The following is an 11,877-nucleotide window of genomic DNA, read 5'->3' on the forward strand; positions in this document are numbered from 1 at the left end:
TTTCATAAGCAAATTATACAACTAGAGGCATCATCATTTGGGATAATGATCCATAAAATGGAAGTTTAAAATCAAATTTAAGAATAAGCTTGATATAATGATGAGGACAAAAATTTGTTGTGTTCGTAAGTCATTAGAAAGATGAAAAATATATTCATGTAAATTTCATCAAAGGAATTAAAATTTATTGAGTTCTTATTATTTATATTATGTCAGATTTAATAAGTGCTAAATTCTTTTATTTTTATAGAAGTATATGAGATAAATGTGATTATTGCTCATATTTTACAGCAAAGACAAATTATATATTAAGAAGTTAAATCATCCAATTTTTGTGTAAACCCAAGGCATCTAACAGCACCAATTAATTTCCTAGTAGTGTTCTGTCTTTCTAGATCATAAAGTAAACATATTCATTAAAAATTTGATTTTAAATTCATATTACTTTTTTCTATCACACATTTTTATGTAGTATTTATTTGTAATGTTTATAATAAAACGTGCGTTTAACTGTAATACTTAATGAATGTGACGAGAATATTCACATGTTCAATGGAGATAACTGATATTTGGAACTCCAGGTCTTCACTAAGTTTCTTTCTAGAAAATACCTCAACGGTGATTAATATACTAACATCTGTATGCAGAGACTTGTTTTGATATAAAAATCCATAAAATGCTATTTTTGTGTGGGACTTCATTCCATCAATCTAAAATTTATTGAAATTAATAAAATGCTGTTTCATGTATCAATATATTAATTTAGAAAACATTCTCAACGTGTCAGAAGTTTGATCCACATTATTTCATAAGCCATATTGAATGCATCAGCAGTTTTTAAATTGATGAATAAGTATTTATTCATTCTCTTGTTGATGAGCATTTAAGTTTTAGCTATTCTGTTTAAAAGTTTTGACATTTCAGCCAAGTCTTTTGCAGGACACATGTATGTGTTCATTGTTTTGAATGTACAAGTACAATGAATCACTCTACCATACATAGGGTAGATGTAAATCTATTTTCATTAGAAACTTCCAAGTAAGTTCTAAAAAAAGATTTGTGCAATTTAATATTCACACCAGAACTCTACTAACATTTAGTATTAACACTCTTTGATATTTACCATTTTCATGAGTATGAAATGGCATCCCGTTTTAATATATTTAATATTAATGTTCATAAAGTGATCTTGAGCAACTTTTCTGTTCTGATTGGCAATTATTATTTTGTGAAGTTGCTTTTCAGGTGTTTTGACCTTTTATTTTTCCAAATTGTTTTCTTTTTATTATTAATTTTAATAGTTCTTTTTAGATTGTAAACAAAAATTAATGTATATATTTCAAATACTACCTCTCAAATATACCTAAAGATTTTCATTTATAATAAGTGGTACTTTACCAAATTTTACATTTATGTTTAGTGTTTTTTGTTTTGTTTTGTTTTGTTTTGTAACCTAAGAAATACTTCCCAGAAGGGAGATGAATAGATTAAAGGAAGGGCCATCTGGGGAGTGAAGAGAGAAAAGTAGAAGTACTGGGGATTGAAATGAAGCACATTGTTTCATTCACTTTTGAACATGTCCAAATGATACCAACTATTATTATGTATGACTACAAATACTAACCAAAACATTAAAAAGATACTTTCCAACCCAAACATTTAAAAAAATACTTCCCTACCAGTAAGGCTATATAGAAATTGTTTTCTTCCTAAATGCAGAGTTTTAACTTAACATTTTGCTCTATTAACCATCTAGAATCTGTTTCATTATTTTAAGGTAGCTGCAAAGTTAATTTGTTTCCATGCAAATATGCAGATATTCTAGTACTTTTATTAGGAAATATTTCTCCTATTCAGTCTTTTGACATAGATGTTGGCCAAGTGGTCATGCACATCACATACTTTATAATATATATGTTAAAAATGTTATTAGGCTTTCCAACAACATTTTCTTGGACGTTCTAAATTTTTAGCATTTCATGTGAATTTTGAAATCAATTTGCCAATTTATACAAAGGAAAAATATGTCTGGGATTTTAAATGACATTGCATCAAATTTATAATTTACTTTTCAGAAAAAAATCGACCTGATTTTTGTATTATCTTAATATATTTTCATTTGTGCGTCTTATTTAATGTCTCCAGAATGGTTATTTTTTATATGCTGGTCTTGCACATGTTTAATTAAATTCATTCTTAGGTATTTATAGTTGTCGACATAATTTTAAATTTCATTTTTTTTCAATTTAATTCCCCAATATGCCTGCTACTGGTGTGCACATATACAAATGAGTTTTGAGAATTGCCATTATCTTTCTTCATGACATTGCTAGATCTGTATGCTAGCCTTAGTAGTTTGCATTTTATTTGAACTTTCTAAGATCATCATGATAATTCCAAATATAGATAATTTTATTTCTTCTTAATCATTAAATGAAGTGTTTTCTTATATAATTTTACTGGTTAGTATCTTTAGTAAAATGTTGATTAGAAGTGATAAGAGTGATTTTCCTTATCTTTCTTCTAAATGAGAGTGATTAGTTCACTTAACTTAATGAAATAATTAGCATAATTGGGCTTAACCTTAACATCTTGATATATATTTTCTACTTTTCTCACTTGCTTTCTGTCCTTTGGATTTAAAATTTCTGATTTCATTTGGATTTTTCTGTTAGTCAATTTAATTTTGTTTCCTTTATTGAATTTTTGAGCTGTACATCTATTTTTAGCACTTGATAAAGCATTAAAATACATATACTTAACTTGACTTAGGTTATACAAATTTTTATTTTACCAGAATATATATGAAGAAATTAACAATAGCATATTATGCTTATTCACCATTGCATTGTGCTGTTGTGTTCACAAGCTTTAGTTATGGATATGTTATGAACCTCATCATAAATTGTACCCTTTTGATGGACAGTTATTTAAATAAATAATAATAATCTTGAACACCAACACCTGTGTTTAGCACATCCAGTGTTCATCCTTAATTTTATTGTCAAATTCCCATTGGGATATTATTTTCTTTCAATCAGAGTACCTTATCTGGTATTACTTTTAGGATTATTCTACTGATGACAATCTATTGTACCTTTTAATACACCAAAAAATTTGATATGGATATTGAAAAATTGTTTACTTTTACTATTTTAAAAATGGCATTCTTTATCTTCTAGATTCCACTGTTTCTAATTATAAATAAGTAATTTCATTGTTCTCATCAGGTTGACTTTTTATATTTACTTTTCTGAAATTTATGATGTGCAGCATTTCAAGTTTGTACATGTCCTGCTTTGTTTTTATTAAGATTATCTTTTCCTTGGTTACCTGTTGTTCATTCTATTTGGAAAACCTCAGAAAATTTTAGTTTTTATCAATTAAAATAAGTATTCTGATGGTTCTTTCATTTTTTCTCTTATTGTTAAATAAATTATGATATGTCAGACTCTTAGATTGTCACACATATCTCAAATAAATCTCTTATCGGAAGAGTACGTGGCAAAGATTTTCTCCAATTCTCTTAAGTTCTCTCTTCTTGCTCTTAAATGTTTCCTTAACTGTACAGAAGTTTTCTAATTTGATCCCATTCTACTTATTGATCCTTGGTTTTGTTTCTTGAGATATAGGAGTTCTTTTAAGGAAGTCATCTGTAGCTATGTGATGGAGTGGTGACCATATATTTACCTTTAGTAGTTGCAAAGTTTCTGGTCTAATTCCTCAGTCCTTGATCCACTTTTAATTGACATTTTGTGATGGGTGAGACAGATCTAGTTTCATTCTTCATATATGAATATCCAGTTTTCCAACACCATTTGTTAGAAAGACTAACTTTTTTCAAACATATATTTTTGACACCTTTATTAGGTATCTGATGACTATAAGTATGTTGTCTTGGCTCTGTGTCTTCTGCTCTATGCCATTGTCTCCATGGTATTTTGACATCACTCTCATCCTTTTTTTTTTTTTTGTTACTCTGTAGTATAATTTGAGATTGGATATTATAATGACATCTGCATCATTCTTCTTGCTCAGGATTTCTTTGGTGATTCTGCATCTATTTTTCTTCCCATTGAATTTTATGACTGTTTCTTCTAGTTCAATGAAGAAAGTCATTGTATTTTGATGGAGTTTGCATTAAAACTGTATATTATGATACTATGACTATTTTGACAATATTAATTCTGCATATACAAGATCATTGGAGTTATTTCCATCTTCTAAGCTCTTCAGGTTCTTTCTACAGTGTTCTATAATTTTCATTGTAGAGATATTTCACCTCCTTTGATAGATTTATTCTCAAGTCATTTTTAAATTTTTTTAGGTTATTGTAAAGAGGATAGATTTGCTGATATCTCTGTCAGCTAGATCACTGTTGGATTATAGCAATTCATTTATAAATTTTGTTCTTGTATCCTACAACTTTGCTGCATTAACTTATGAGCTCTAAAAGACTTATTTTGTTTTTTGGGGGTCTTCTAGATATAGTATCAGGTTATTAGCCAACAGAGATATATGATTTCTTCCTTTTCTGGTCATATCCTTTTAATTTCCTTTTCTAACCTGATTGTTTTAGCTAGAGTTTCAATAACTATGTTGAATTAGAGTGATGAAAGTTTCAATAACTATGTCAAATTAGAATGCTGTAAGTAAACATCCTGTGTTGTTCCTAATATTAGAGGAAATGTTCTCAGGTTTCTTTCATTTATTATGATATTGGTTTGGGTTTGTGGTATATAGCCTTTCTAATATTAAGGTAAGTTCCTTTTCTCCCGAGTTTCTCCACATTTTTAACATGAATGGGTGCTGGTTTTGTCAAAGGACTTTTCTGCATTTATTGAGATGATCATATCTTTCTTGTCCTTACTTCTTGTCCTTAAATCCATTCATATAGTGCATTACATTTTTTTGATTCATATATATTGTACCCCTTAGATGAAAATCACTTGATCATGCTATATTATCTTCTTGATGTGTTTTTGAAGATAGTTTGCTAATGTTTTACTGAGGATTTTTGCATCTATATACATCAGGGATATTGGTCTATAGTTTTCCTTCTATAATGAATCTTTGTGTGGTTTTGGTTTCAGGATTATTGGCTTCATAGAGTGTATTTGGGAGTGTTTTCTCCCTTTCAATTACATGGTTAGTTTGAGAAAAACTGGCATTTTTTATCTCTTCTTTAAAGATTTGTTAGAACTCAGCTGAGAATCCATCTGGTATTTGAATTTTGTTTTCTGGAAAACTTTTAATTTGTATTTCAATTTTATTACTTGATATTGATCAGTTTCATTTTTCTGTATCTTCCTGATTCCATTTTGGCAGGTGATATATGTCTAGAAATTATTGTCCAGGCTTTTCAGTTTATTGAAGCATAAATTTTCTAAAACTTTTTTAATGATCCTATGAATTTCAGACATGTCTGTGTTGAAGATTCCCTTTTCATCTCTAATTGGTTTATTTGGGTCTTCTATCTCTCCATTTTGGTTAGTTTGACTAAGGATTTACCATTTTATTTACCTTTTAGAAGAACTAAAACTATGTTTCATTGATGCTTTGTATTGCTTTTTTTTATTCTTACTTTCATTAATTTTGTATTTGATCTTAATTATTTCTTGTTTTCTACTGATTTTGGAATTAGTTCATTCTTCATTTTCTAAGTCCTTGAGGAGGACCATAAGCTTATTTGAGATTTCTCTCTCTCTCTCTTTTTTTTTTAAATGTAGGCCCTCCATGATATAAATTTTCCTCTGAGAACTGTTTTCATACTATCCCAGAAATTTGGGCATGTTTTGTCTGTGTTCTTGTTTATAAGAATTTCTTGACTATTTTCTATGATCCATTCCTCTCCTCGTTTGAAAGTATATGTTTCCATTTGCATGCGTATAAGTGATTTTTATTATTTTTTCTTGCAGTTCATTTTTAGTTTCATTCAACTATTATTTATAGGATGCAAGGATTATATGGACTGTGTGTGGGTGTATGTGTTTGTTCGTATGTTTATTAAGATTTACATTGTGGCCTAGAATATACTCAATTTTGGAAAAGATTCCATGAACTGCTGAGAAGCAAGTAAATTCAGCTGTTTGAGGAAGAAATATTCTGTAGATTCTGCTAAATTCAATTGGTTTATAGCATCTTTAGGTCAGCAATATCTAAATTGTTTTATGTTTGGATGACCTGGCTACTATTAATAAGGATGTGGTAAAAATCACCTAGTATTAGTGTATTGCATACTATCTGGAATTTAATGTCAAGAAGCATTTTCTGGTTGTTTATTTGGGTACTAGGATTTGAATTCAGGGCTACTCAACCAATGAGTCATATCCCCAGGCCTATTTTGTATTTTGTTTAGAGACAACGTCTCTATGAGTTTCTTAGCACCTTGTTTTTGCTGAGGCTTGTCGGGGTACCGCGGACCCCACCCTAGTCTGGCACTGAGCCGGGGTGGCCCAGTTTGCAACATCGAGGACCCCACCCTAGTCTGGCACTGAGCTGGGGCCCCTGGTTTGCAACAAACAGCTAACATTGCTTAAGGAAGTTGGCCCGGCACTAAGCCAGTGCCAGAATGGACTGCTCTGATTGGACAAGGTGACTCATGCTCGCTGCGTGCCCTCTTGTTGCCCTTATTGTATTACATTGTTATCATGCTCTCCCCACATGCTCCGTAACCTGATTGGCTCATGATTCATATATAATGGCCATGACTTCCTTGTAAAAGAGGGAGGAGAAAGGAGAAAGAGGAAGAAGAGGAACAATAAAGAGCTCTAACGAACAACCAGTGTGTCGTGTCTCTCTCTGCGGGCAGAAGGGAACGCGACGGAGGCTGGCTTTGAAATAGTGATCCTCCTGCCTCAGACTCCTCAGTAGCTGGGATTACAGGTGTGCACCACCATGCCTGGTTGGTTTCTTTTGTTTGTTTTGTTTTGTTTTGTTTTAGTGTAATTAGGTGTACTGAAACTCAGGGTATATATATTTAGTATGGTTATATCTTTCTGTTGGAATGTTCCCTTTACTAGTATGCAATGGCCTTATTTGTCTCATCTGATTAATTTTTGCTTGAAATTTGGTTTACCACATATGAGATTAGCTCATTCTTTTTGTTTTCAAACTCTTTTACGTGGATTTTTTTCCCTATCCTTTTATTCTCACGTCTGTCTATGAAATGTATCTCTTGCAAGCAGCATGTAGTTGGGTCTTGTTTTTAAATCCATTCTACTAATCAATATCTTTTAATAGGGGAATTAAGACCATATATTTACAATGTTATTATAAATATCTGTTTCCTGTAATTTTTTTTGTTTGCTATATTTATAGGTCTAGATTCTTATTTGGTTGTTTGTTCTTCTAGTGATATTTTGTCTATTTGAGTGTTTTGGTGTTTATATTTGGATTTCTTTACGAGCAGTGTATCTTTGATTATTCTTTACATTGATGGCTTAGTGGTCATGGATTTTTTAAATTTATCCTTGTCAGGGAAAGTTTTTGTTTCATCATTGATTTTGAAAGATTTCTTCACTGGATATAGAAATCTTGGCTGGTGGTTGTTTTCTTTTAGAGCCTGAAGTATCTCATTCCAGATCCTCATTGATTTTAATGTCTAATTTGAGAAGTCAGAAATGAACCCTATTGGTCTGTCTCTAAATGTCTCCTGATGTCTTTCTATTGCAGCCCTGAATATTGTTTCCTTATTTTCTGGGTTAGGCATTTTGATGATAATCTGTCTTGTAGGGGTTGTGTTTAGATTTTGTCCATTTGGGGTCCTATATGATCCCTGTATGTGAATATCTATCTCATTTCTTAAATAAGGAAAGTTTTCTTCTACTATCTCACTGAAAATATTCTTAATGCCTTTGGCCTTTGTTTTATTTCATTTCCTATCCCAATGAGTCTCAGATTTTGTTCTGTTTTGTTTTGTTTTGTTTAATCTCAAAGTTTTGGTCTATTCTGACCTTGGTCTTTTTCCAACCCTTTGTGACATACTGAATATCAAGTTCATATACCTGTCTTCAAGGACTGAAGTTCTATTTTCTATACAATATAATCTGTTGGCAATGCTTTCAATTTTTTAATTTGATTTAGTGTACCTGTCATTTTCAAGAGTTCTGATTAGTTTATTTTCTTTATCTTTATTTCTTTATTATAATGGTCTTTCATCTCTTGTGTTTGCACTCTTATCTTATCCCTTAGATGTTCTTGTAGTTCAGTGACCAGTTTTATATTGTTTTTAAAATAAGTTTTTTATAGTCTGTCTCTGGAATTTCATCCACTCCTATCTGTGGGATCCTTTGAGGAATGATTTTGTTTTTGCCTGTGTCTCAGACTTGCACATTAGATGAGATGGATTCCCCTTCCTCTTTTATGTGTGTGTCCTATTTTGTTCTTTCTGTTCTAGGACATTTCTTTGTTTTTGATGTAGAAGTAAAAATACAGAAGTGGGACTTAAAGTCTCCCTCTGATTATTCCTACTTGGAAATTTGTTGTTGGTTTGAGGGTTTCATTTGCCCACTTCTATGTGTTGAAGTATTATTGGGGATCTGGGGTGCTCAAATCCATGTATAAATTTAACCCCCTAAGTCAAATTAAGGTTAAAAAATGAACTGGTGAGGAAGGAAGCAATTAAAATGAAAGTAAAAATGTGTTAATGTATATACGAATATATACGGATATGTATACATATACATTCAAATATATATGTATATGTATACATATACATTCAAATATATTTCAAACCTATCCATGCAATGAGGGCGCACACACCTACACCCACACACACACACACACACATACACACACACATGCACACACACAGTGAAAAAATGTACTATTAGTAAACTAAAATAAAATTTGAAAAAATTAAAAATAATTAAGTACTTTAAAAAGTACAAAATGGGAGATGGATACAATAAAATGAAAAAAATTAAAAAGATTCTTAATGAGAAATAAAGGACTGGTTTGATCAAAACTGTTGGCATGGATAGATTTTTATTCTTTATTTTTATTTTTGCCTATGTAACCCTTGAAGTCACGGACTGGACATTATTAATACAACACCTGTCTGTTCCTTGCCTAGTTGCCAATCATTATGGTTAGGAGCCAAACCTTATATTTCTCAGCTTCCCATCTCCCAATATAGGATGGAATAGACTGAGGAGTGCTGACAAATTGTGTACTACCTATAGCTGGGGTAGTACAGAGTTCTAAACTGGACATTCCAGCAGTTGGGATTTAGTCTTAACTAAACTTTGAAACTTCATTAATGGGTATTTGAGATTTGATTCACACCCTATGTTGCTGGGGAGATGTAATCTCTGCTATACATTTGGGTCTCAGGGGTCTTTTCTATAGACTTTTAGGTTATAGAGTCGAAAGCTTCACAAGTTTCATATTCACAATGTGGATTGCTTCAGGATCACACATGAAGTGCAGATGCTTCTGTCTGTCTGTTATTGATATCTTCTCAATTGCTTTCATGGGAACAGAGTTCTAGTTTTAAACTAGAAGCTAGGATGACCGTAGAGCATTGATCATTCACTTCCTTATTCTCAAGAATCACATCTCATTGTTGAAAACACTTACATATATTTTCCCCAGTATTCCATTTCTTTAGAGTATAAGAACAAATCAAATTTAAACTATTGGACCAAGGCCTGGATAAGTAAAATGTTGTATATTATTTCTAAAAACTTCGAAATATATGGGAAGTTTTTTATTTGGGATGAGTACTGAGTATTAAAATAAGAGATTTTTTTTTAATCTCTGAATAGAGTACCCAACCTTTTCTATTTTATAATTTGGGACAGGGTCTCTCTAAATTGCTTAAGGCCTCACTAAGTTGCTAAGGCTGACCTTGAAATTATAATCTTCCTGCCTCAGCCTCCTGAGTTGCTGGGATGACAAGCATGTGCCAATGGTTTGGCCTGTTTTTTGAGAAAACATTAATTATTGAGATGTAAAATCAGCAAGTCACTTTCTAAAGCATTATATATCATCAAAGATAGCAATTTGGAAGAAAACAATGGGTCCAGTTTGAACTCTTTGAAAAAATATAATCCAGCCATACATATCTCTCATATTTTTTGAGTATAAAGAAAAATATTCATTGTCTCAATTAATGGTACAAAATAATAATTAATGTATGCAAGGTTCTATCTTAATTTCTCTCATTTTATTTTCAGGCACTAAAATGTATTTAATATAGTATATAACCTTGAATTTCATGAAGCTCCACATTCCTGTCATTTGAATATACCTAATATGTTCTAGTACATATGTATATATTCTTGATGGGCACAAAATATTACATATAAGTATTAAATACATGTTATTAATTCTTCTAATATTCACCTTTATAATCCCAAACTGATAATTGCTCTTATTTTAAAAGACTGTGACAATTAGCATTAATGTCAATTTTCATTTGGAATTTCCAGTTTATCACATATGACAAAATATTTTGACAATTGCAAAGCTCATAAATGAAATGAAAATACAGCAGTAGTGATGATTTTATTTGTACTTACAATATTAATTCTGAAATACAGTATTATTTTATATATTATGTTAATTTGAATTTTTTGTAGAGTAGCTTGTTAGCAAAGACCATCTCTTTCCACATATATTTTGGTTATGTGAATAGAAAAGTGGATTATTAAACTTTATTTCTTTAAGATTTAAAAGAGTGCTTATATATCTAAGTAATATCTTTCATTTCACAAGGAAATTTCAAATAAGAATTCAATCACTTACATATATTCTTTTTTATGTAATCAAATTTCTTTGAATTTTTGTTAACTAAAAATTCATAAGTGACCCTTAAGAAAAATTCATAATATTAGACATTCTTTTACATCTTGTGAGAAATACAATTCTTTCTTTCCATATTCACCAAGAAATAAACCAAGTTGTCATTTTAAAATGTATCATGGGTTCTTAGCTGTTTGATTGCATTCTTCCCAAGTACATTACATAATATCACATAATAGTGAATGTGTAATATTACAACTGTGTCAAACACCAAATATCAAATAATTTTTTCTTGTGCATTGTACCATATTTCTGCTCCAAAATGCGTGTCTACCACTGATGATGATAGAATTATGTTTGTAATTGTATGCAATAAAATTGTAACTCTATTGAGACATACTAGCATTATCATAAGCTGTAAATCATAAATGCAAAAATGGAGAGGATAAAGACAGATTGGTTCCAATGACTGAGAAATCAAACCATTTGTAAAATTCCTTTTTAAGATATAGCCAAAAAAATCATTGCCTCCCCATTTTTTCTTCTATGGGGCTTAGTGATCTTAGCTACCTCCTTGATAATATACTGTTTTCTCAGTTAATGCCCAAATGTTAACACTTTTAAGGAAGCTTCAGAAATGATATTAATATGTGACAAGCAGTAAAGTCAGGTTTAGTCACCATAAATTGAAGACAGATCATTTAGTAATTTGCAAAATGAGTAAATGGGTGTTAATAGTTCAAAAGATTGAGGGATAAGAAACCATTACTACCAAAATTAATTATGGCAGGAAATGTGTAATCTGAAATTAATTATAACACAAATATTCTGCAATATAATCACATGTACAGCAGTGGACATACTGTTTATAAATACTAGTATCTGAAATTATCTCATTCATTTGAAATTACAATCTTAGAATTTATATCTGCCCCCACTGTTTCCATAAACTTGTACATTTTCATTTTTCCATATCTCACCAAACCTGTGGAATAATTTTAAATTCAGGTTTGATTTATATACCCCACTAGTTTGTTTCAAACTCATGCAAATTATTCTAAATAAGCTTATTTTACTTATAAACTAGCTGGCACATTCATAGAAATAAAATATATCATAAATTATGGA

This window comes from Sciurus carolinensis, chromosome 6 (assembly GCF_902686445.1).
Source record: "Sciurus carolinensis chromosome 6, mSciCar1.2, whole genome shotgun sequence".
In the NCBI taxonomy this organism is placed as follows: Eukaryota; Metazoa; Chordata; class Mammalia; order Rodentia; family Sciuridae; genus Sciurus; species Sciurus carolinensis.